General features: G+C 40.9%; 1 pseudogene; it reads left to right on the top strand.

The window, feature by feature from the left end:
- The first annotated feature begins 23,627 nt into the window (after nt 1–23,627).
- LOC121445276 lies at nt 23,628–25,461 on the top strand (annotated as a pseudogene).
- Nucleotides 25,462–25,869: the final 408 nt, after the last annotated feature.

Raw genomic sequence — 25,869 nt, 5'->3', positions numbered from 1 at the left:
GCAAAGTAATTTTTTGAGGGTGTTTACGGCCACCTTTCAGGGGGCATGGTCTATCAAATCATATTTGTCTGAAAGTATTCCACAGGTTCTCATCTTCTGTGGAAACAAAAGAAAAATTTCTTTTCCAAAGCAACATATCCTTAGACTCAAATTTTGGAACCAAGATAGCTTTAGAACATATATGCTGGTTTAGCTTAGCAGCCCATACAATGAAATGTGTCTCTGTACTTAACTTCTTCACAGTCAAAAAATTCAAAGATAAAACAATATACATAATCCAAAGTCTCTGTGAATTTTCCATCTTTACGTGGCTTATTTTTCTTTACTCCTTTTAATCTATGACTATCTGTACTTTGTATCTTTAGAAACAGTTTTTAAAGCATTAACTTTATCTTTTTCTTCTCTCTCCCAAGCCTACATACATTTATCCAACACTGTGACACATTTAGAGGTCTTTTATGTCTGAATTTGTCCTATTGTGAATCTGTAATTCTTTACAGTCCAGAAGCACTTCTTAAAATGCTAATTACTTCTTAAAAATTTAAGTTGTTCCATTAGTAGGGGTAATATAGTACTACCTGTTTGCCTGCCCAGTCCAAAACTTAAGCTGTGCTATTATTATGATAAAATGGCAGTTCCTCCATGCACTCTGCATAGTTCAGCATGGCAGAGCCACTTGTGCCTCAGAGCCACTTGTGTCTCTGAGCTGAACACACTGCCCTACTTCCAGGCACTCAGTGATTCCACGCTTCCATCCAGCAAGTCATAGCACTTTACTCACAAACCCCATCCAAATGCTCTGTCTCCAGCAAGAGACAGAGGTCATGCTAGCAGCATAGCCCAGAAAGCCGGCATTTTAATACCGCCACTATTTTATGCTGTGGCTGCTGAGTCAGGAAAATCTCTCCTAAAGGAGCTGCAGCATGCTGCCAGCAAACAGCAAAAAGCTATGTTAAACTATATGTGTGTGTGTGTGTGTGTGTGTGTGTGTGTATATATATATATATATATATATATATATATATATATATATATATATTCTAGAATTTATTTTTAAGCCCTCTTAGGTTTTACGTTGAGTTAGTTGACCACGTTTGAACACCAATTGTTTCAAGGACAGGGCCTACTTGTTCACCCAGCTAGCTTAGCCCCTAAATAACTACACAGAAACTATTAATTAAATCACTGTTTGGCCCATTAGTTCTAGCTTCTTATTGGCTAACTCTTACATTAATTTAACCCATTTCTATTAATATGTATATTGCTATGTGGCAGTGGCTTACTGGCAAAACACGTCTATCGCCAGTAGCAGATCCATGTCGTGTCTTTCTCTCACTCTGCTTTCTTCCTCCCAGAATTCAGTTCTGTCTTCTTGGCCTGCCTAAGTTCTGCCCTATCAGGCCAAGGCAGTTTCTTTATTCATTAACCAATTAAAGCAACACAAAGACAGAAGGACCTCCTACACCAACTGCCCTGGGCTGAGCAAGAAGATTGCTACTAGACAACACAGCTGGACAGAACAGATTTTCCCATCTGTCCAACACTGACCAAGGGAACTTTAAGTGATTTTCACTAGGTCCTTTTTAAATGATTAAAGACAGCTGCTAAAAAAATTTCCTTTGTTACCCAGTTGGCCCCAGATATTAGGAAAAAAATGTTATAAAAGTTAAAAAAAAAATAAGTCCCAGTTGCTGGAGGTACCTCAAAGGGTGTTTAACAGCACAGAGCTGATCAGGACAAGACCTTTTGCATCAACCGAAAGCCACCATCACCTCTGATGATGAGACACAGTTGACTTACAGATACCCAGAAAAATTGTCATGTCTCACCCTCGGTCATAAGAATATATCCTAGCAGAAAGTTCTGCCTCCAATCGAAAGATACAGTTGGACTATCTCTCAGATTGACAACAAAGATTCCTGGGGATGTGAGCAGAAACCAACCCCAGGACTGCCCCAACAACAAACTCCTATACTTGTTCAACAAACCAGTTCAGTTATCCCCACTCAGATTAAACAATTCCCAATGACCCTGGAAGCAAAAGGGGAAATTGCAGTTCATATTGCCTGAATTAGGGAGACAGGCATCCTGGTGTCCTGCCAGTCTCCCTGGAGTCCACTTCTCCTGCCTGTGAAGAATCCTGAGACCTTGGATTATAGACCTGTCCAAGATCTGAGGGAAGTGAGTAAGGAGATCAATACTATCCACCCAATAGTACCAAACCTTTTCACTCTCATGAGTCTGATTCCTCCAGAGAAACAGGTGTGCACTGTCTTAGACCTGAAAGATGCATTTTTTATCCTCTTGTTGGCATAGGTGAGTTAACCCATCTTTGATTTTAAATGGGCGGACCCAGAGAGGGGTTATGGTAGGCAGCATTCCTGGACCAGGTTGCCCCAGGATTTAAAGACACTAGATGTAGACTTCTTGCCCTTCTGTCAGAGGTCTCTTGGGAAAACTCGATTATAAAATAGCCACCTCGGAACTGCTGCAAGAGTTACAGACCTTGGGCTACAGAACAGTGTCATCGGCTAAGAAAGCCTAACTTTGTACGTCAGAGGTTACCTATCTTGACGACAGGATGGCTGCCGTCCTTCAGATCCTTACTTCAGAGACCAAGACACAGGTTCCAGAGTTCCTAGGTACTGCTGGGTATTGCTGTCTCTGCATACCAGAGTTTGTGGAAATAGCAGCACAAAGTGGGAGGAAACTGAGCCCCTGATCTGGACTGAGACTAAACAAAAAGCATTTGAGGCCTTAAAAATAGCTTAAACTTCCACTCCAGCCCTAGAATTTCTAGACATAAGGGGCTTTAACCCAAACTTCAGAGCCAAGAAAATGCCCTATGACAAGCCTATCTAAGAGCTGTGGGGGCTACTGCTAGTTTAATGAAAGAAAGCAAACCAGTTAACTTTGGGTCAAGATCTTATACTCACAGCACCCCACAACACAGTGGCCCTCCCTGAGGAACACCAGAGGCTGTCTAATGACTGTGTGACCCAGTACCAAGCCCTGTTCTGTCCCCCTCAAGTCCAGTTTGAGAAACCCCCTGCTATCAATTTTGGCTATACTCTCACCTGATGATGCAGGTGTTCATCCATGACTGTTGGAGATGAAAGATGAAACCAGCTATGTGGGAGCTACTGTGGCTACTTTAATGAAAATGATTTGGGCCCAAGTGAGGTACCTCAGTCCAGAGAACAGAACTAATGAAATGAGTCAAGCTCTCAGATTGGGAATAGAAAAGACCACCAACATACATACGGACTGTCGGCCAGTGTGCTTTTACTACTGGCCATGCCCACAGTATGATCTATAGAGAAAGGGAGCTTCTCACAGCTAGAGAAAAGGGACATTAAATAATCTTGGCCCTCCTAGAGGCTATTTGGCTTTCCCTACAAACTGTTGTCCTCCACTGCCAGGCTATTGACCTGGTTGCCCGACAAACAGCCCCAAGACCAGTGGGGCCTATTGATACCCTAATGACATAGCATGACCCGGTGCTGCCTGAGACTCCACGGTAAAGAAGTCACGGTCAGCTCAAACCCACAGGCTGATGGAGGACAGCAGAGGGAAAGGTCATTCTCCCAGAAACACCAGGCAGGACTCTGGTAACTGACCTTCACCAGGCTGCTCAGCTCAGGTCCACAAACTTTCTGAGTTGCTCAGACCAAGGTATGTTATACCTAGACTGGACAACCTAGTGCGGGATGCCTCAGCCAGATGCCAGGTTTGTGTTCAAGTCAATACAGAACAGGGAGCCCTTACCCAGGCAGGGCTCCAGTGAGAGACCAACAGGCCCACAAACTCTGGGAAAACTGACTTCACCAACATCCGGCCTGTGGGAGAAAGATAAAAGTGCCTGCTAGTTTTAATAGATACCTTTTCTGGGTGGTAGAAACGTTCCTCACTGGGACTGAAACTGCTCAAATAGTAGCTAAAAGCTCCTCCAGGAACTCATCCCCTGATTTGGTCTCATCCGAGGCCCCGTACTGACCTGGCTTTCATAGCCAAAACCTCTCAGTTAATAGTTAAAGCTTTAGACATAGATTTAAAACTTCCCTGTGCATACAGATGACAGAGCTGTGGCCAGGTAAAAGGGATAAACAGGACACGGAAAGAAACTAGAACAAAACTCTCATTAGAGTCCAGCGAAGAATGGACAGGGCTCCTTCCTTTGCTTTGACTCTCTGCACTCCATATAGGAAAGGGTTTATCCCCTATGAGATTATGATTGGAAGACCTCCCCACTGCTTCCCAGGCACAGAGACCAGCAGTTGGCAGAACTCTCTAACCATTTGTTTCTCAACAGGCCCTCCAGTTCTCCAGAAAGGTTATTATTCACTGGACTATCCGAGAGACAGTCGACCCCTGAGTCCACCACCACATTCCCTTTGTTCCAGTTCAGTGATACTATTTGGGTAGGGCAGGTAGCCAAATGGCTCTGAAACCAACTTGAAAAGGATCTACACAGTGATTCTACTTACTCCTATGGCTGTGAAGGTGGCTGACATTACACCATAGTTCCACCATACCAGGTTAAAAAAAAGGGGGAAGCAACATACATTGTTGCCAAATAGACCGTTGAAATTAAGGTTTCACTGGGCCCCTGGCCCTTCCCCCTCCAGTCCTTCTATCTTTTCCTGAGTTTTGTGGTTTTTTTTAAAATATTTATTTATTTATTATGTATACAGTATTCTTTCTGCATGTATGCCTGAAGGCCAGAAGAGGGCACCAGATCTCATTTCAGATGGTTGTGAGCCACCATGTGGTTGCTGGGAATTGAACTCAGGACCTTTGGAAGAGCAGGCAATGCTCTTAACCACTGAGCCATCTCTCCAGCCCCTGAGTTTTGTGTTTTATACTATGGGTATAAATGCAGGATCATGGCCCAACTCCCACTGTCCTTAGGCCTGGACTGGAAACTGAGAAAGACAGATACAGGGAAGGTATTAGGTATTAGTGACCTTTGCTCACTGATGCCCACTTTAAATTTACTGAAGAAAGCAAAGATATGGGGTTTATCTTTTGATGTATGTCCTATGGTGGACCCCCTTATTGCTGGAAATAAGGTAGTTTTCATTACAAAAACTGGGTTTTTAAAACTGAGGCTTCCTAAAATTTCTTTAAGAAAAGATTTTGAACTTTGTGAAACAGAAAAAAAAAAAACCCTGGGAAGTCAGACTCTATATCACAGGAAGGGACTCTGAGGGTAGAGCTAATCACTCATAGCCAGAAATCAGCCAGGATTGCTGGTTTTGAATAGATACCTGGCCTCTGTGCTACATAGGGATAGGAACAAACCAGCCCAGTGAGTGACTGGGAGCAGCCCAAATTAACATTAGAAGACTTAACCTAGGTAAAGTTTCAGCAAGTCTATCTCCGGAGGCGGTTAGTTTTCCCTGCCTACCTAAGTTCTGCCCCATCAACAGGCCACTGCAGTTTCTTTATTCATTAATGGTAATCACAGCACACAGAGGGGACTCCCACATCACTAAGCACTTCCCCTTATTCTGCCTTATTGGTTAATTCATATGGACAACAACAATATTACTGGGCCTCTGAGACTACTTGGTAGACATGTAACAATGTTTCAACTAAATGTGACCCTTCTGACACTTTAAACTAAGTAGATAGGTTGATCAAGACCTAGAGATATTGAAAGTTTCAGTTTCTGAATTAAAACAACAGTTAGATTCCCTTGAGAAAATGTTCCTACAAAATTGGAAAGGCTTAGATTTCTCAAGAGATAAATTATGTATGACTTTGGGAGAAACCTATTGTTTCTATCCCAGTTGGTCAGGAATAATTAGAGAAAATATTGTGATGATTGGGGAAATAATTGGTACCACTCTCTGTTCTGTTGCTCCCCCTGCTAACTACTCTGATAACACTGGCTGGGCCTTTAATTCTCATTCTGATTGGATTAACACTGAGGCTCTGCATCTTAAACTAAAATGAATCCATCTGTGATTTAACTCATTCACTAAGATCATTGGGGAATGTAACAGGGCCCAAATCTTAGCAGGTCCATAGACCTTAACACAACTGACTCCATGATGGAAGTATCATTCAGGCTGCCAAAACTAAAACAAAGGCCTAATCCACCAAAGTCCATAGTTCTGGGAAAGTCTCTATATGTACTACTTTTGTTTATTGGCTTCTGTAGTTCTGCTTCTGGCTAATGGTTCTTGTTAACTGAAGTATGTCAACCAAGAACATGATTTTTGTGCTTAAAAGCTCACCCTGAGAAAGACTCAGGGCTCTACTGGGATCCTGAACACCCAGTATAGTCATTGGCCAGCTAATAAAGACTTTCTGTTGGCTTAAACTCATGCATGAGCACTCTTTGGTGAATACTCCATAACACTATTACTGAAGACAACAGCTGCATAACTCATCACAATGGAGAAGTCAGAGATGCTGCCTACTTAGAGCCTTCGCCCCTACTCACTAGTGTTTATGGTACTGGAAAGTGTTCTGTATGCTAAATTCATAGTTTTCAATACTCATTTTAATGGAAATATGTCATGATAGGCATCTGAGAGGGGAATTCAAAAGTTCTGAAAGAGTTCATGCTATATGATCATAATTTTAAAAAAGTTTATATGTTTTAAATATACAAAAAATAAGTGAGTAACTCAGATTCTTGTTCATTTCATCATAATGGTTATATTGCTAGTGGTTATTGTTATTTACTATAAGTTTCTTGACTTTCAATCATACTAAACTAATTATGTGTACTTTTATTTTTTTAAATTAAAACAATTACATCATTACCCCTTCCTTTTCCTCTCCAATCCCTCTCATATCTTTCCTCTCAAATTCATGGCCTCTTTTTTGATATTGTTACACATATATTATTTACATATATAAATGCATCAATATATACCTACATTTTTTTAGTCTGTTTAGTGTTAGTTGTATGTATGTTGTTTCAAATATGACCAATTAGTAGTGGATAACCAATTAGGGGGCTTATTCCTGGGAAGACTATTTTTTTCTGTTTTCAGCATTCCTCAGTTGCCTATAGTTCTCATTTGAGGGTAGGATCCTGTGAGATTTCCCCATTCCATATTATATATGTATACACATGCATATATGTATGCATATATATGTATGTATAGGTGTATACATATGTATATATATGCACACACATATATGTTATATACATTACCAGAAAAGAAAAATAGATTTTATCATTTTAGAAGTTGCTTTAAAAATGAAGCAAATGGGGCTAGGGAGATAACTCAACCAGTACTTGCTGCTCAAGCATAAGAACCTGGGTTCAAATTTAGCACTCATCTTTTAAAGGCATGGGAGTTTATGCCTGTAATACAGGCAGGGACAGGAAGGTCCTTAGGTCTTTGTGGTCAGCCAGTCAAGCCAAATTTGTGAACTCCAGTTTCAGTGAGAGAATTTGGCTCAAAATATAATTTGGATTATGATAAATAAAGACATCCACCATGAATGTCTGACCTGCACTCACATGGGCAAACACATCTACCCATACACATACTACACCCCCCCTCGAAGCAATGTAGGGCTCAACTGAGGAAATATGAGACTAATACTTGAACTTGAACCTTGACTGATTAATCAATTATTCACATGTTTGTCTGAGCCTTTGATTTTAATCCTTTTTTAATACTTTATTTTTTTTATGAATTGGTATTTTGCCTGTATGTATGTCTGTGTGAGAGTGTCGGGTCCCTTAGAACAGAAGTTACATGTAGTTGTGAGCTGCCATGTGGGTACTAGGAATTAAACCCATGTCCTCTGGAAAAGCAGCCAGTGCTCTTAACCACTGAGCCATCTCTCCAGTCCCTCAATCTGTTTTAAATGAGATGTATTTTAAAAAGATTTACAAGTACAATAGGAGTAATTAACCGTGGAGATGCTATTCACTAAGGAAAACATATACTTCCCGCCCCCCAGACCTATTCAGCCTTTTTGCTATAGCCCCTATACAAGATGGTGTGGGGGCCTACCCATTTTGTAACTACTTAACATGCGCTTCTTAACCCAGTAAGACGACTTTGTTCTTTTTTTTCTTCTGCTCTAATTTCTCATTCTCTGCCCTCCCCCTTTCTCGTTGTCAAACAGTTTATTTAGTGGAAATCTGTATTAGCTAAAAGTAGCACACTTTAAAAAAAGAAGTGGCACTGGCACCATATCAAAGATAACACCACCAGTCTCTAGAAACCTGCCATCTAAAAGGGAGGCTGTGAGGTAAAATGAGGAGAATCCCTGAATCAAATCTATATTTATCATTTTCTAAAACTAAAAATACACTACACTTCACATATCTAAAAACCTGGAAAGAATGCATTAACATCTTAAGTAAGATTTTTCTGTGATTGTGCCACTGAACCATAAACTGTTAGATCTGAAATATCATAAACCTTCTGTACAAATGAACAGCTTTTATTTTTATGTGCTATATTGAGCCATCACTGAATCCTGTCCTGTTTTCCCTTTCTTAAAAAGTTTGCAATGCAACATGGCATGCCATCTTCTGAATATATTATGTGCCTTAACCTTTCCCTTTGTGCTGGGCCATTGAATATTTACAATTTGTTCAGAATTTAAGGTAAATATTTTTCTTTCCAGCAATCTCACTGATGTGGGAGTGTCATATATCAATCTGTTGATTTCATTGGTTAAGCAATAAAGAAACTGCTTGGCCCTGATAGGTTAAAACATAGGTGGGAGGAGTAAACAGAACAGAATGCTGGGAGGAAGAGGAAGTGAGCTCAGAGACGCCATGCTCCCCTCTCCAGGGCAGACGCGATAGCTCTGCTCTCTGAGGCAGACACATGAAGCTCAGACCCAGGATGGACGTAGGGTAGAATCTTTCCCGGTAAGACTGATGCTACACAGATTATTAGAGATGGGTTGATTGGGATATGAGAATTAGCCTGTAAGGGCTAGAGTTAATGGGCCAAGCAGTGTTTAAAAGAATACAATTTGTGTGTTGTTATTTTGGGGCATAAGCTAGCCAGGCGGCCGGGGTGGTGGGACTCAGCCCCACCGCTCATATTACAACATCTCACACTTGAGCATACTTCTATTAAGACTTCAAAAAAGCCAGACTTGACAAGGGGTAATTGGCAGATAGGCAACAGTAATCTGATTGGTAATTTAATGTAATTGATTAACTGGTCAGATACATGAATAGGGGCACCAATTACCCCTAAAAGAAAGTAGGTTTTCTTTTCCCTCCCCCATTTCATCTCATTCCACTCTTCCCCAGAAGTATTATAAGGGTTGATTTAACCAAAAAGAATGCAAACCCATTTTTTTTTTTTTAGTCCAGGCCCATGAGAGGACCCCAGCAACACCTTTGCACCAACCAGGCATCCAGTCGGCGGTTGGGCACTATTATGATTGCTTTGTGAGGAGTGAGCAAAAGTCTTACCCAGTGCCAGGATGGACTGAGAGGGGCAAGGAGATCCACATGAAGGCCCTGAGGCAGTTCGCCCTGGGTTCTGAGGAGGAAACACAGACCCACCGGCACCTTGAGGTGTCAGGCAGACAGGCACTACTATGATGTGTTACGGGAGAGAGAGTTACAAAATGGTTCATGTACTGTAGATAGAAGCAAAAGAAATGTGGATAAAAAAGATAGAGGCAAAAGAAATGAGGAACAGGCCCATGCTGATGTCTGGGTCTGGGCTTCTGCTGGCGTCCATGTCTGGGTTCATGGTTTTGATGCAGCTGTGGTCACTGTTGATATCTATGGCTCCTGATACCACCAAAGACAGAAAGGATATGTCTGTACAGAACTGGCCTCGCCCCACACTGGTGGCTGCATCCCTAGGGAGAACTGGTCCTGCCCCTCACTGACTCAAGCACTCAGGAGAAAGGGTCCTCCACCTCACCTGGGCAGCACAATAGAGCTGTTTCTGTTTGCAGGGTTACAGCTAACCCTAAGTGCATGAAAATGGGAGAGCAGGTCGCTCCCCTCTCATATGCCATGTGGTGTCATGATTGAGGGAAAGATGCCCTTCTCCCCTTGCCATCTACAGCAGGTGGGGGACCTGACTCAACTCCCCACCAGCTGCAGCAGTTGGGAGAATGAGTTCTGTACCTAGCCTGGGCAATACAGTAGCATTGACCCTGTAGACAGGGGTGCAGGGAAGCCAGCCCTGAAAACAGGAGAGGGACATAGCTGGTACTACTTCCCTCATCTGTGGTGTGGTGGTGGAGGCGAAGGAAAAATGCCCTCCCTCTTTGCCCCTACTACCCCCACCTGTTGAGGGAACTGACCCTCCCCTTTATCATTTGCCACACTCAGGAAAGAAGGCCCTGCACCTCACCTGGGCAGCACAGTATCACTGACCCTGTTGATGGATATGTGGGTGAACCAGCCCCAAAATTGTGAATGTAAGAGAGCTGTCCCCACTACTCATCTGTCATGCAGCAGCATGGGTCGGGGGAGAAATGTCTCCCTCACCTCTCACTGCCTGTGACAAGGGAAGTGACCCCCCTTACTAGTTGCAGCACTCAGGAAAGCGGGCCCTGCTCCTCACCTGGGCAGCACAGTAGAGCTGACCCTATTGACAGGGGTGTGCAGGCGAACCACCCTGAGAATGTGAGCATGGGAGATCTGGTCCTGCCCCGCATCTGCCACACGGTGGTGTAGGTGGGGGAGAGATGCTAGCCATCTGTAGTAGGTGGGACAGCTGGCACTAAGGTCGTAATAGCCCTAAAGTCATAACAGCAAGAGAGTTGTTCCTGCCCCCTCACTAGCTACAGCACTCGTGGCGCCTGCACCCCACCTGGGCAACACAGTAGAGCTAGCTCTGATGGTTCAGATGTGGGAGAGCCAACCCTGAAGACGTGAAAGCAGGAGAACTGGCCCCGCCCCTTGCTCATTGCAAGGAGGGGTGAATTAGCTGGGGCAGTGCTGGAGAGCTTACCTGGTGGTGAGGACAGGGGAGAGCTGGCGGGCTCAGCCCTGCAACTACCCAGGCTCAGAACCAGGGTTATGAGTTGGCCCTCCCGTCTATGATCTGCTAGAACAAATGAAGGGGTAGGTCCTGCAGACCCAAAGTTACAGGGTCTCCATGACACAGGGCAACAATAGGATAGCCAAGAGGAGTCCCAGTGAGGACCCAGCATCAACAGTGTAGCAGGAACCAGACCAATGACTCTTTGCAATGAAGTCTTGCAAGTAAAGATGTATGGAGAAAAGAGTTTACTGTGCCAGATAGTACAGCTTCCATGGCGAGATTTTGCCTTCTTTTTTTCCTGACAAATTTTATTTTATTGAGAGGTTGCAAGGGCAGAGGGTGAATACAAAGGGATGCAGAAATGTATTCTTGATCCTATTGGATCAAGGAGAATAAATAAAAATAAAGTTTAAAACAAAGCAAACAACAAAAAACCAAAAACCTTCTGTGCCTGCGGCCTCAGGAAGTACATTAAAATGTAATATATAAAAAAGAATGCATACCCTTCATAGAAATTTTAAAAAATCAGTAGTAGAAAATAAAAACTGTCTAGAAATTCTTATCACTTAAAGATGCTTATTGTCAGCATTTGGCATTTCTTTCCCCTTTGTTTATGGTCCATTTGAATATAAGTTTTGACCCCTAAAAACTCCTCTCACCTCCTTTCTTTGCTTGACTTTCTTGGGATTACTCAAGACCAACATTAGAGTAGTTTGAAGGAGTTCCTCCTGGTTAAGTCTTTCTCAATTAACTCTATGGGTCTAGAAATTTGTGAAACTGGTAGCATTGAAGTTAAACTACAGGAATGAGGCTTTCAGGTTAGATTCAGCTCAAATAATCCGAGCCATGTGTCCAAATATTCAGTGTCCTCAGTAATCTCTGAGAGGCAACTAAGGGCAAGAGCCATGGTTGATACTGTTTGGGGAGTCACTTGGGTCTACCCTGACCAACCATTTGAAAGGAGGTTTCTGGTACCTGGTACTGGGGTTTTGGTTAGTCTATGGTTCTTGTGGGGAGCATTGCCATGTGTCATAACTTTCTTATATGTATTGGGTATAATTTTAAGGTAAATATTAAAGATTCCTTGAATTGAAGCCTTATCAAACAACCTTAATATTATTTATTTTTCCTCATTAGGCTTTGACTTCCATCCTGCCCATTTGGAGACCCCTTCCTGTTTCCCCATTTCCCACCTCACATCACTTGTATCCTGCTATCCCCCCTTTTGAGCCCATTTCCTTTCCCTATGGCCCCATCATACTTTCCTGGTTTCTGTGGTACTCCATGTCATATACTCACATCTGAGGATTTGGAGCAAAGGTTACTCACTCAATATAATCTTTCCTAAGTTCATTCATTTACCTGCAACTTTCATGATTTTATTTTTCTTTATACATAGATTCCATTGTACACATACAGCATATTTTCACTATTCATTTATATTTGTAAGGACATTTGGGAAGTCATTTAATAGTCCCAATCAGCTGTGACATTTATGAACCACAACAGATAGTGTTCAGCATGGCAAAATGTCGACTTACTGCACTCAAATGGTGGTGGTAATCAGCAGCTATATAGTTGGACTTAAGGCCCACTCAACAGGAAGGAAACAATATCTGGTACTAGAAACCTATCTAACTCCCTGGGGCTAGTGACATCATGGATCTTAGAAGATATCTACACCTAGCATAACTTTTAATTACCTCATAAATCTTATCCTTTTTCCCCACAGATATGAATAGCTATTGCCTCTTGTTATGGTTTGAATAGGAATGGCCCCCACCAACTCATGTGTTTGAGTGCTTGGCCCATAGGGAATGGCACTATTAGGAGGTGTGGTCTTATTTGAGTAGGTGTGGCCTTGTTGGAGGAAATATCTTACTGTGAAGGCAGATTTTAAGGTCTTATATGCTTAAGCTACACTCAGTGTAGGACACTGCCTGCAGACCAAGATGTAGAACTCTCAGCTTCTTTTCCAGTACCATGTCTGTCTGCACCCTGCCATGTCCTGCCATGATGACAATGGACTAAACTTCTGAAACTGTAAGCCAGCCCCCAATTAAATGTTTTCCTTATGAGAGTTGTGGTCATGGAGTCTGATCATTGCAATAGAATCTCTAAGACAGAAGTTGGTACTAGAGACTGGGGTATTTCTGAGATAGTCCTGACCATGCTTTTGTTTGGAGGAATTTGGACTTTGGAAGTTTGGGTGAGGAAAGCGGTGGAATGCTTTAAGTGCTGCCTGATGGGCCAAACTAAAAGGACATTGAAGATAGTGGTGCTGAGGGTGATTTGAGCTGTGGTGGCCTGGCTCAAGAGGTTTCAGCTGGTAAAGATGTAATTGAATGAGGGAGCCATGTTCCAACTCCAGCAAGCAACAGAACTTGGCAGCTTCAGCTACATGGTTCTGACGTTAGAGTCAAGGATACAAAAACAGGGTTATGGAATCTTTCTCTGTGACTAAGAAAAGCTGTTGGGGCCAGACATGTGTCAGGTGTGTCCCTAAGTGTAGGCCAGAGAGATCATTGTGTGAAGCTGTGAAGGTGAAGCCTGGATTGCCTTGGAGACACCAAGATGTTGGAGATGCCAGAGCCACTGGATATCTGCCAAGGAAAGCTGCTAACAGGGAGTGGAACCAGCAAGAGATAGAGATAGAGAGAGAGAGAGAGAGAGAGAGAGAGAGAGAGAGAGAGAGAGAGAGGTGTTACAGTCAACAAAACTGAAAGGAGTTGCATATCTGAAGAGTGTTTTGACATCAGACATAGAGATGCAGCGTCTGGAGTTTGCCCAGTTGTTTTTTTGTTTGTTTGTTTGCTTTGGTCCAGTTTTTCCTCACTATGCTCCTTTCCCTATGCTTTGGAAGGGTCATGTATATCCCATGCCATTATATTTTGGAAGCATGTGGTCTGTTTTTTTTTTTAATTTTATAGGGTATCACAGTAACAGCAGAAAAGAAGATTTTGAACTTTAGAGTTTAAAACATTGTTGAGACTGTTATAGACAATGGGAACTTTTGAAATTGGACTAAATGCATCTTGCATTTGTTATGGTTATGAGCCTTTGGGACCCAGAGAGTGGAATGTAGTGGTTTGAATAGATAATGGTCCCCATAGACTCATGTGTTTGAATGCTTATAGGCATTCAATGGCCTATAGGGAGTGGCACTATTAGGATATGTAACCTTGTTGGAGTAGGTGTGGCCTTGTTGAAGGGAGCGTGTCACTAAAGGGGCAGACTTTAAGGTCTTATAAGCTCAAGCCACACCCAGTGTGGTACAGAGACTCTTTCTGCTTCTGATTAAGATGTTGAATTCTCAGGCCTTCTCCTGCACCATGTATGCCAGCATGCCACCACGTCCTGCCATGATGATAATGAACTAAACCTCTGAAACTGTATGCCTGTTTTCCTTTATAAGACTTGCTGTTGTCATGGTGTCTCTTCACAGCAATAGAAACCCTAAGACACCCTTCATCAAAGAAGTTTATCTTTACAACAAATGGAAGTCATCACAGAAAACCACAACTGGACTGTGATGGCTATTCTTGGTTGTCAACTTGACTACATGTGGAATTAACTAAAGTCTAAGCATCTGGGCACACCCGTGAGGTATTTTTCTTGATTGGATGATTTGAGGTTGGAAGACCCACCTTGAATCCAGATCATTTGAGGTTATAAGACACCCTAATCTGGATCACACTTTCTGGTGACAGCCTACATAAAGGACATGGAAGAAGGAAGATTTTGCTTTTTGCTTGCTTGCCCTCTTCTGGCATACAGTGGCAAGTTCATTCCTTCACTGGCATACAGTGGCAAGTTCATTCCTTCAACTGGCATAGAAGAGCCTACTTCTTTTGGATCCTTACATATACTGAAGACCATCTCAGACATCCAGGCTTCATGAGCCAAACAATTATTGAATTCTTAGAATTTCTGTCAGGAGACAGGCCTTGTTGGGATAGTCAGACCACAGACTATAAGCATTTTAATAAATCTTGTTTTTAATGTATATACATTCATTCTATCCATCCCGTTTCTCCGGTGAACCCCAACTAATACATGAATACAATGCAGAGATCAGTGTGTCATCATCCAGTCCCAATGGATACATCTACACCTATAGCTTGGGAAGCACTGAGAAAGGGAAGGCAGAAAGACTGTTAAGAGCCAGGATACCAGGAAGTAAGGTGTAAAAGTCTCTCATACAAACGGCTACATAAACAAGATGGGAACAATGGTAATATCAATGGAAAATACTAACAAAGGAAGGTGGAAATCTTGCAGAGTCATATCCCTGGACAAGCAACTGATAACAGCTCCCCAGATGGTTGTTAAGTATAGTGTGGTCAGCCCTGAAACCACATGCATACACGTACACAGACACAGACACACACACATACACACACACTACAAGAACTGACTCAGCAGGTTATATTTATGTATTCATGAATACATACACACACACACACACACATATATATATAGCAATAATAATCTGGAAATAAAAGCTATGGATTTTGGAGTGGGAAATATGGAGGGAGCTGGAGGAAAGAAGGGCTTAGACTTAGGAGGGGCTGAAGGCAGTAAAGGGAAAAAAGAAAACTATGTAATAATATTTTAAGTAGAATATATAAAGCAACTAAACTCAATAACACAGGAATAAAGATTAAATAAAGATTGGGGAGCTGCCACTGCTAGGAAGGTGAGTGGCATTTGACATGTAATAGATTTTAGTCACTTGTGCATGAAGATTTGCTGATTATAGCTGTTGTGGAAATCTTTCTGGAATAAGCACTCCAGCACCATGACAGGGGAAGAGAGGAAATGTCACCACAGGACCAAAGCCACGAGAGCTTCTGAAAGACTTCAGAAAGGTCATTTGTATTCTTGTTTTATACTGTAAAACCACAAGGTGGGGCAAGCAAGCTAGGAAAATTTTACAGACGCTTACGTGGCAGCCAGCAGGTTGTTAAGGGCAACAGACAGCTGGTTGTTAAGGGCAACGGTCCATTATTTCAGCTATTTCTCCAGATCATTCTGTTTCAGGTAGCAAGTGACGTCATTGGCAAACAGACAGTACAGGCAGTGCTTTAAGTAAATTACTAACTAAATAAATCAATCAGAATCTAGTTATTACTCTTTTCTACCTTATTCCATTTCAAAGCTACTTAGCACACAGAATCATCTGTGAAGGCAGGGAAAATTACAGGATCATCTTGTACAATTGATTTGGGGCCCTGCTTCCTTTTGCCACAACAGCTAACGCAAACGTTCTTTAGTGGACTGCTCCAGCTCAATAAGCCTTCTACCCGATAATATTGATCAGGTCCTCTGCTGCTGTCTCCATCTTGGGCCAGTTTTTCCAAAATCTGTTTCCTCTTGCCTTTCTTAGGCCCTCCTCTGCCTGTGCCTAAATCTCACCCAGTCCAAACTATATCCATCATTTCAGTGAGTCTTTTCTGGCCCCCAAAGCTAATAGTACAAGGGATTGGAGATTATAGCAAGCATGGAAAATGGTCCAGTTACCGAATGCTATGACATCCTCTGTTTCTCTGAAGGCTTTGATGGGGCTAATCCTTACCCTCGGAACTGAAGCCTCTGATGGTTAAGTATGCTCTCAAAAGCTTCGGGCCAAATTCTCTGGCCTAGATTCCAAATACCCGAGGGAATTTAGTTTTATAAAGAGGAAATTTGCTAAGATCTATAGGCCCTTATTGGAGAAAAGAAACCAGATCATCAATATTTTGTATGAGTCCATAAAAAATGTGAGGTGCAAAGTTTTATACTATAATTCCAGTGAGGGGGCTTAGATGTATGGTCCAAGAAGAATTTGGAATGTGACAACTTGGAGGGTGTCATTATTACTTTTCTATTGCTGTGAAGAGATACCATGACCAAGACAACTTATAAAAGAAAGCATCCAGTACGAGGCTGGTTTACAGAAGCAGATGAGAGATTACATGTTGAGCTAACAGCCATGAGGGAAATAGAGCGAATGACATTGTAAGCTCTCTGTTATTCCTGCCACCATGCCTTTGCTCCACCACTATGGACTCTCTAGCCCTCTGAAGCCATAAGCTCAGGGCAAGTTAGAAAAGAAAATATTTCATTTGGCTTATGTTTTTACATTTTCATGCACAAGTAGAAGGCAATGATAGAGACATCCCAGACCTGGTATGAGTCTTTTGAAACCTCAAAGCCTTCCCCCAGTGACACATCCATGAAGGTTATACATCATAATTCTTTCCAAATAGTTCCACCAACTGGGGATCATGGATTCAAAGATACGAGCCTATGAGGGCCATTCTCATTCAATCCACTATAAATATAATTATGTAAATCAAAAAGCAACAACCTTGTTAAAATTATGGTTAAATGATGCTACCATATGTTTTACTATTAGATGATTGCTAATTACACTTTTAAAATGTACTGATATTGAATCTAGTTAATCCCATCTGTGCTGTTGCCAACAGAGTCTGGCTAGTTCTGCCTGTGCTATTCCCAATCTGGAAACTTGGTCCACGTTACACACCCTGTGTTCCATTCTGGTCTAATCAGCTTGTCTGACTTTAGCCTGCCCAAATGTGCTGGCTAATTTTTATGTCAACTTTCCACAAGTTAGAGTGGAAATGAGAGGATGCCTCATTTGAGAAAACGCCCCCACCAGAATGCCTTGTAGGCAAGCATATGGGGCATTTTAATAATCAGTAATTAATGTGAACATGCCCAGCCCATTGTGTATAGTGACCTCCCACCCCGGGATGGTGGTCCTAGGGAATATTAGAAAGCAGGGTGATAAGCCATGGAGAGCAAGCCAGTAAGCAACACTCCTCTGTGGCTTCTGCTTCAGTTCCTGCCTCCATGTGCTTGCCCTGACTTCCTTCGACGTGGAACTGTAGATTTAAAATAGACCCGTTATTCCTCCTCAAGTTGTTTTTCTCACAGCCACGGTGTGGGGGGTCTCTGTGACCACCAGGGCAGGCAGAGTAACAATCCATGTGAGGCAAGAAGGAAATCTGGTTCAACATCACTTAGTTAGATGGTGTTGGTTCAAACTTCTAGAGTCTGACCCTGAGCCATTTATTGTAAGCATATTTAAGTACAGAAAACTTTGGGGAAAAAAGATTTGAGTGAACAATGAGGCACAATTACACAGAAACTTTTCTCAAAGTACATGTCACTTTTTCCATGAAGATGGGTTCTAGAGATAGGCTACATGTGTTATCTTAAGGACCTGGGAGAGGATCTGGTGTGGTCTCAGTCATGCAGATAGTGCAGAGGTCATCTGAGCTATTAGCTACCTCTGGTCCTGGTTGTGAGAGTTTGGGGGAACCCCTGACCATATAGATAATACAAAGGTCACCTAGACTATTAGCCACCTCCAGTCCTACTTCTGAGAGCTTGGTATGGCCTGGCCCTACAGATAATGCAAGGATCATCTAGACTATTAGCTACTCTCAGATTCCATTCTCAGATTTCTGGGCTGAAAACAGGTTACGCATCTTTTTCTTTGAAAATTGTTTAACATTCTTGGTTTCCTTAGTACTAGAACAAGGTCCTTTATGCTCTCATCACAATAGAAGCCCTAACTAAGTCAGAAATAGGTCACAGGTTCATGGGTGTTTCATTGTGACAGACATTACCATGTGTTTGGGGGAGGATCTGTGGTAGTATTTGAAATTGGGGCTAGAAAAGCCATTGGTTGCTCAGAGCTTACTGAGCTATTGTGGGAACTTGGAAGACAAGAATGTTGAGAGCTATGCAAAAAAGATGAAGACCTGATTTGTGAAGCTTCAGAGGAAAGCAAAGACTCTATAAGGCCTATTAATGTGATATTTTAAATTAAAATTTTGTGGTTCTGGTCACCTGGGGCTGAAGAATCAATTATGATTAGGAAGAGACCAGCATCATTGAGGTGGTATGTTCTGGGAAGTGTTTCCTCAGAGTCAGCATACAGAAGCAGTGTTCCAGAAGTATCCAAGGTTGTACCTCATGCTGGCAGCCAAACTTGGTAATACTGGGTTTGAAAGAATGAAAGGGTCATGGAGAGCATCTGAGGCTTGGCACTGAGAAGCCAGGAAAGGCCACTGGTGAAGGTACAACTTGAGTTGCAATACAATCCCCGGGACTAAAGGGGTCATGGAGAGAAGTTGAAACTTCATCTGTGGCAGGCTTAGAGTCCCCAAAGAGAGCCTACAAAAGGCTGTTGGTAATGGTGAAGCTCAGTCAGAGTGGAGACGCCAGCATTTTGAAGATGCCAGTGCTATGGGATGACAGCCAAGAACAGTAGCAGTCATGGATTGGAGTCGTTCTGAGCCTAGGCGACAAGTTTGTGTGTGCTGCAAAAGGAAGAGTATCATGACTGGGTCAAACGCATCAATGATTGACCTTTCTATACTATTGGAATTTGGGTCTCCTTTGATTTTTTTATTGTATCTATACTTCGATTCTTCCCTTTTGAAATTAAAAAATATGTAACTTATTAATTTCACAGAAGTCCACAGTTATGGGACCTTGGAATTTTAGAGAAACTTCGGACATTTCAGAAAGACTGGGCATTTTAGAGAAATGTTGAACTTTGAGAGAGCCTTTGAACGTTTTAAAGAGATAAAGCGAGGTTTTAAAGAATATGGGACTTTTAAAAGTTGGAATTCTTTATATTTTGATATTAATATTAATAAGAGATCTTGGGGATGAACAAAAAAGAAAAGGTTATAGATTAATAAGTGTTATTAATATATAAGATTGATAATAATGTTTGTCAATTTGACAATGGGTCAGGACTACTGAGAACCCAAGAACAATGGCAATGGGTTTTTGATCCTACTGCACGTACTGGCTTTGTGGGAGCCTAGGCAGTTTGGATGCTCACCTTACTAGACCTGGATGGAGGTGGGTGGTCCTTGGACTTCCCACAGGGCAGGGAACCCTGATTGCTCTGTGAGCTGATGAGGGAGGAGGACTTGATTGGGGGAGGGGGAGGGAAATGAGAGGCGGTGGCGGGGAAGAGACAGAAATCTTTAATAAATAAATAAATAAAAAGAATGTGGGACTTTTAAAAGTTGGAATTCTTTATATTTTGATATTCATATTAATATGAGATCTTGGGGATGAACAAGAAAGAAAAGGTTATAGATTAATAAGTGTTATTAATATATAAGATTGATAATAATGTGTGTCAATTTGACAATGGGTCAGTTGTGTTGATTGGCTTTTCTCAATTCAACACAAATAGACATATCTGGGAAGAGGAAATCCTAATTGAGAAAATAAATTGACCTGTAGCAAGTCTGTGGGGTATTTACTTATTTAGTGATTCATGTGTGGAGGGTGCAGCCTACTGCAGGTGGTGATACCCTGAGATGGAGGTCTTGGGTACTATAAGAAGGCAGGCTGACAAGGCCATGAGAAACAAGCTAGTGAGAAGCACTCCTCCATGGCCTCTGCTGCAGTTCTGACTTCCCTCAGTAATGAAGTGTGACCTGAGTTGAAATAAAGCTTTTCCTCTCCAAATTGCTTTTGGTCATGGTGATTTGTCTTAATAGTTACCCTAACTTAACATGAAGGATTTATAAATACACATAAATCATTTAATGTAATGTCATATAAATGTACTTTCAAACAAAAATATATGATCATCTCAATAGATGTAGAAAAGTCCCTTGACAAAACACAACATGCCTTCATGATAAAAGTCATAGAAAGAATAGGGCTGAAGGGAAATATATCAACATAATAAAGGCTATATATGACAAATCCCACAGCCAACATCATCCCAAGTGGGAAAAACTCAAAACAACCCCATGAAAATCAACATTGAGACACAGCTTTGCACCATCCAAACTCCTTTTCAATATAGTGCTGCAAGCACTGGTTAGCAACTGGAGAAGGAAAATAAAGGAATAAAACTAGGAAAAGAATACACCAAATCATATCGTTTTGCAGGTGATATATGACACAAAACATATGCCAAAATTCCACTAGAACATTTCTAGAAATGATCAATACTTTGAGCAAAGTAGTAGGATATAAAATCAACTAGCAAAATTCAATAGCCTTTCTTTATACTAATAACAAACACCACGAGAAAGATCATGGAAACATTCAAATTGACAACAGCTTTCAAAAAGGTCAGTTATCTATGAATAAACAAAAGACCTTAATAAAAACCTTAAATCTCTGAAGAAATTAAGGAAGACACTAGAGGATGGAAAGACTTTCTGTAGTCACGGTTGCTAAAATTAATATTGTGAACATGGTCATTCCATCAAAAGCAATGTACAGATTGAATGAAATTCCAATGAAAACATGACCATCATTCATAGAAAGAGAAAAAAAATCCTCAAACCACAAAAGACCCTACATAGTAAAAGCAATCCTGAACAAAATGAACTCTGCTGGAGGGATTGCCATTCCAGATCTCAAGTTATATTAGAGTGATAATTAAAAAAATCAAGACAACAAATAAAAAACAACAGCAGAAACCAAAAACAAAACAACATGACAGTGACACAGACATGTAGGTCAATGGAAAATATAGACGACCCAAATGGTAAGTGCACATAACTACCATTAATGGGATGCCAAAAACACCCAGTGGAGGAAAGACAGCATCTTCAGCAAATGGTGCTGGGAAAATCAGATGTCCACATGTAGAACAGTGAAGTTAAACCCCTAGTGATTGCTCTGCATAAAATTAATTTCAAATGGATAAAAGACCTTAGTCTGAAACCTAAATGCTGAAACAGCTAGAAGAAAACGAAGTGGCACCCTACATGATATAGGTGTTAGGAAAGGACTTTCTGAATAGGACTCCATTTGTCCAGAAATAATTAAGGCCAGCAATTGACAAAAAAGTTTATGTGCAACAATGGAAACAGTCAATCAGTCATATGACGAGGAAGCCCACAGAATGGGAGAGAATCTTTGTTAGTTGTACATTTTATAGAGGATAAATATTCATAACACAAAAAACTGAAAACACGAAGAATCTAAAAAAACAAATGACCCAATTGAAAATGGTCTATGTATCTGAAGAAAGGATTTTCAAAGAGAAATAAAAATAGTTACAAAATATCTTTTAAGTGTTTCTCATCTTTAACGATTAAGAAAATGCAAATCAAAATTTCTTTGAGATTTCATCTTAAATCATTCAGAATGGCTAAAATCAAGAAAATAATTGACAAAACTGCTGCTGAAGATGTGGGAAAATGGGAACTCTCATTCACTATTGGTAGGATTACAAAGTGGTGCATCCATTATAGAAATCAGTGTGAAGAACGCTCAAAGAGCTAAAAAGTAAACCTACCATATGATCCAGCTGTCCCACTCCTTGGCATATGCCCAAAGGATTCTACATCCAACTCCACAGGTACTTGTTCAGCCATGTTCACTGCTGCTCTATTCACCATAGCTGGGAAATGGTAACAACTTAAATATCCTACAAGTGATGAATGGATAATAAAAATGTAAATATATACTATGGATTTTTAATTAGATATAAAGAAAAATTAAATCATGAGCTTTGCACATAAAAGGATGGAACTAAAAAAGATCATATTGAGTGTGACAATGCATACCCAGAAAGACAAACAAATGTTCTCTCTTTTTTATTTTTTTATTAATTTTTATTGAGCTCTACATTTTTCTCTGCTCCCCTCCCTGCCTCTCCTCTTCCTTTCAACCCTCTCCCAAGGTCCCCATGCTCCCAATTTACTCAGGAGATCTTGTCTTTTTCTACTATCCATGTAGATTAGATCTATGTATGTCTCTCTTAGGGTCCTCATTGTTGTCTAGGTTCTCTGGGATTGTGATTTGTAGGCTAGTTTTCTTTGCTTTATGTTTAAAAACCACCTATGAGTGAGCACATGTGATATTTGTCTTTCTGGGTCTGTGTTACCCCACTCAAAATGATGTTTTCTAGCTCCATACATTTTCCTGCAAAACTCAAGATGTCATTATTTTTTTCTGCTGTGTAGTACTCCATTGTGTAAATGTACCACATTTTCCTTATCCATTCTTTGGTCGAGGGGTATTTAGGTTGTTTCCAGGTTCTGGCTATGATAAACAATGCTGCTATGAACATAGTTGAGCACATGCCCTTGTGGCACAATTGAGCATCCTTTGAATATATACCCAAAAGTGGTATTACTGGGTCTTAAGGAAGTTTGTTTCCTAATTTTCTGAGAAATTGCCACACTGACATCCAAAGGAGCTGTACCAGCTTGCATTCCCACCAGCAATGCAAGAGTGTTCCCTTTACCCCACAACCTCTCCAGCCTAAGTTGTCATCAGTGTTTTTGATCTTGGCCATTCTTACAGGTGTAAGACGGAATCTCAGAATTGTTTGGATTTGCATTTCTCTAATGACTAAGGATGTGTAGCATTTTCTTAAGTGTCTTTCAGCCATTTTAGATTCCTCTGTTGAGAGTTCTGTTTAGGTCTATACTCCATTTTTTAAATTGGATTATGTGATCTTTTGGTGTCCAATTTTGTGAGTTCTTTTTATATTTTGGAGATCAGACCTGTGTCTGATGTGGGGTTAGTGAAGATCTTTTCCCATTCTGTAGGCTGTTGTTTTGTATGTTCTCTCTTATTTGTGGCTTATAGCTCTGAACATTTAGAAGTGAGTATACATCCTGGCGTAACTGCAGAAACCAGGAGAGCAAAATGGGTCTGTGGATGGTAAAGCTCTAGAGGGGGAGTTAGTAGGACACAGGTGCTATGAAAGTGGAAATGGAACAAATGCGTGGAAGGATTTAATTGGGAAAGAAGGAAAATATGGAGGGCAAGGGAGAAGAGATAAATAATACTAAGCATGTTTGAGAAAGCCATATAAAAACATTTTATCATCACTTAAAAATACATATATAATGAGAACAGCCTGGACTACAGAGCTAGTTCTAGAACAGCCAAGATTACAAAAAGAAATCCTGTCTTGAAAACATAACAAAACAAAACAAAAATACATGTATAGGTGGCTAGAGAGGTTGCTCAGAAGTTAAGAGCACTTGCTGCTCTTTCAGATGACCTGGGTTCAGTTCCCAGCCACACACCCGGCAGCTTACAAGCTTCTGTAACTCCAGTTCTAGGGAATCACATGTTCTCTTCTGGCCTCCACAGGTACCAGGTGTGCACACAGTACGTATGAAAACAGAACACTAATACACATAAGATAAAAATAAATCTTTAGAAATACATACATAATATATGTAAGTGTATGAGTGTACAAACACAGTATGGAGCCTCTGCTCTAGCTGGAGCCAAATGCCCTGACAGAAGCAGAGTTCAACATCCTGCTGGTCGCTGACTGCCTCATACAAGGTTACTCTCTACAAACAATAACCCCCAACACAAGAAAAACATAAAAAGAAGCAGAAAACGACAATATGAAGAAGGTGAAATATGAGGAAACACAATTTTATTTTTCTTCATAAATACTTTGAAGGCGTAAGTCACAAACAATGCCACACCAGTTTGGAATTATGATTAATAGGGTGGTATTTATTTAAAGGGGAAAAAACTTACAGATAACCGTCCCAGACAACAGCCCTCTGCGCAATCAGGAAGAAGTCTAGTCGCCAGAACCAGAGCAGGAAGCAAAGAGAGCGAGAAGGGAAGTAGTCGCTTTTTTTTTTTTAAAGGGAGAGAGACCACGCCCCAATGGGCTGGTATCTCAGCGGCTATTGGCTGTAGGAGCGGAAGGACCTCCCGCAACAATACTTAAAAGGTAAAGTAGTGGCCAAAGAGAAAATCCAGGAAGTCAAAGAAGTGCACAAAGAGCATGTCCCATATGATGTCTTTAATGAGAAAAAACGAAATTTTGCTCATGAGAACTAGACTTTGATGGTCACATCCCATCAAAAAAAAAAAAAAGCTGTTCCCTGCTTATACACTGAATTGAGACTATTCTTGTTCAGTCCCTGGTATCTGGTCAAAGTGGCCACAAGTTATAGACAGAAGAAGAAAAGACTGACCAAATATTTGTTAGAAACTTTTGCTAATTTGAATGGTCTGGAAAACAAGTTACATGGTTTTGACTACAGAGGAGTCTCTTTACAAGAGATTTCTAGGGAAGGGGCACTTGCTTATTTGGTTAACTTGAAAGAAACAGTTACCGTACTAGGAATTGTGATAATAATACAGAACACAAGACCTGTTCCATCCTGTTCTGTTCCAACTTCACGGAAAGACCTTGAAAAAGATACTTTTGAACAGTCTATGGCCAGCAGAGCTATGGCATTTACAAAGTGTGTAAGAAAATGTGGGGTGAAGACCTAAGACATTTAATAGTATCAAAAGTACAGAGGCACCACTTATCATCAGATCTGATTCTGGTCTCCAATATTTTGAGTAAGAAATTTCCTGTTACTGAGAACTCAAAAGGCTACAAGTTGCTGCCTCCTTATCTTATTTGGGGAGAGGCAGTGGATACTTTAATACTTTATAGGACATTGCAGAGGGAATGAAACAAAAGCTAGCTAGTTGTGTTATAAGAAAATGAGCATGCTCTTGCATTTTAAGAGAGATGTTGTTTTTTCTGAGAATTGAGGAAGCTAAATTTTATGGTGTTTACCTCTTGTTCCTTCTCATTTAAGAATTTGATACTAGAAAACTGATTTAGAAATATCTTAACATCTTGCTATTAAAAGTAAAATTTTTAAAGCTATAAATTATCTAAAACACGAGAAATCATTTTGTCAGTAGAATGAGATAAATTATTTAATCGCTTACAAGTGCAATTAGACAGAAAAGATGTTTTCACGGGTTATTCTACACTAAGGAAATATTCAACATTAGTCACTTTTAGTAGTCTTTATCCTATAATCCATGGTAAAAAAATTATTAGAAACTGACTTTTTAGACAGTGTAACATAATTGTGAGAGAAACCAACTTATATCTGATTTGACT

The sequence above is a fragment of the Microtus oregoni genome, unplaced genomic scaffold (assembly GCF_018167655.1).
Source record: "Microtus oregoni isolate MIOR12 unplaced genomic scaffold, Mior012 000171F_ref0000002, whole genome shotgun sequence".
In the NCBI taxonomy this organism is placed as follows: Eukaryota; Metazoa; Chordata; class Mammalia; order Rodentia; family Cricetidae; genus Microtus; species Microtus oregoni.
This window is presented reverse-complemented; position numbering and strand designations above follow the sequence as displayed.